Here is a 2132-nt window from a genome sequence, read left to right as displayed (position 1 = left end):
GCCCTTTTTCTTTTTATTTTATTTTCTGGTTTTTCAATCTTTTTATACTTCATTATTTATTTTAGAATTTCTGCAAACTCTATCATCGATTCATCACTTTTTTCCAGAGATTCTATTAATTTCTCTAGTTCTTCAACTTCTCTTTTTAACTTGTCATAAATTATTTTTAGAGCTTCGAATGCTCTTTGATTTATTTCAGAAAACTGTAAATAATTCAACCGATTTTCTCTTTCAAAGAGCTCTTGTTTCTTATTTTGATAAGTTACATATATTTCTTCTTTATTTATTGTCATAATTTAGTATTTAGGGTTTCATTTAATTTTTCGTTGTTAATTGTTAATTCTTTTATTTCAGAATTTTCTTCTTTAATCTTTAACTTAGATAAACTTAAAGGGCTATTAATTTTAGATTCTCTAAATTTGATGATGGTTCTTTTAATAATAGAACTGGTTTTCAATAATTTTATATTTTGGTATTTCTGTTTTTACAATTTTCTGAATAATTCATCGACATAAATTCTTTCTTTGTTTTTAAATATTATACTATGATGGCTATTTGTTAAAGCATAATTTATTGCATATGTAATTGAAAATGGTTCATTATCTTGTTCCATTAGATTCTTTCTATGAAATTTATAAGCCAAACTTATAGATCTCCCAAGATTTTCAGTTGATAAAGGTATAGCATATCCAAGATGGGCATTAAATTTAACATTTACGTTTGCCAAATTTCTGTGAACAATTCCGATTATTTGATCTATTGGGTCATCAGTAATTCTTTTGTCACAGATTGCTAAACTTATTGGTGAATTAATTCCTTTCATATATGTAGATTTGATTAAGACTTGTATAGTACTAATATGAATCCATCCAATTTTAGATCTTTTTTGTTGATCCTTAATTTTCTCAATCTGTTTACTCAATTCTTCATTATTTATCGAAGCTATTTCAAGTTCTCCATTGGCAGATTTTATTTTTATAGGAGCTTCAAGTTGAATTTTTCCATAGTATATTATATTTTNGCTGTGTTAGATGATGATACAGATTGTGAAGATGTTGTCAATAAAGGAACCAATGAAGAAAATTCCAAATCTGCTCAAAATAAAGAATCTGCCAGTCCAGTTTGTCTCGTCAGATTGGAGGAGACATTTCTATTTTGTCTCCTGAGCAGGCACGAGAAACTGAAACAGTGAGACCACCAGAAGTTCATCAAAGCACAACACCACTCCGGAAGCCCAGGGAATGGAAGTCTATGAGGGGTTATCCTCATGACTTTATCATTGGTGATCCCTCTCAAGGTGTAACAACAAGATCCTCAACCAAAAGGCAATCCGAACCAAGAAATTTTTTCCTCTTGTCACAAATGGAGCCCAATAATATCAAACAAGCTCTTGAAGATCCCTCATGGGTCAAAGCAATGCAAGAAAAGCTTGCCCAATTCGACAAGAATGAGGTTTGGACATTAGTACCTCATTCGGATGGTAAGAAAGTTACAGGTACTAAATGGGTATTTAAAAATAAACTTGGTGAGGATGGACAAGTGGTTCGTAACAAGGCTAGATTAGTGGCCCAAGGTTACGATCAAGAAGAGGGTATAGATTTTGATGAGTCTTTTGCTCCGGTAGCTAGAATGGAAGCAATTAGGTTGTTTCTTGCCTATGCTGCCCATAAAGGTTTCAAAATGTTTCAAATGGATGTTAAATGTGCTTTCCTTAATGGCTTTATTGATAGAGAAGTGTATGTGGTACAACCCCCCGGTTTTGAACATAAAGATTTCTCAAATCATGTTTTTAAACTATCTAAGGCTCTTTATGGTCTTAGACAAGCTCCAAGAGCTTGGTATGAATGGCTTAGTGCCTTCTTGTTGGAAAATCAATTTCAAAGGGGTACCACTGACACTACTTTATTTATTAAAGCATCTAATGATGATATTCTTCTTGTTCAAGTTTATGTGGATGACATTGTATTTGGTTCGGCCAATGAGTCCTTGTGTGAAGAGTTTGAAAAACTCATGACTAGTGAGTTTGAGATGAGTTTAATGGGAGAGCTAAATTTCTTTCTTGGCCTCCAAATTAAACAAACTCCTAGTGGTACTTTTATTCACCAAGGAAAGTATGCAAAAGAACTTATCAA

This window comes from Arachis ipaensis, chromosome B01, assembly GCF_000816755.2.
Source record: "Arachis ipaensis cultivar K30076 chromosome B01, Araip1.1, whole genome shotgun sequence".
Taxonomy (NCBI): domain Eukaryota; kingdom Viridiplantae; phylum Streptophyta; class Magnoliopsida; order Fabales; family Fabaceae; genus Arachis; species Arachis ipaensis.
Note: the sequence above shows the minus strand (reverse complement) of the source record.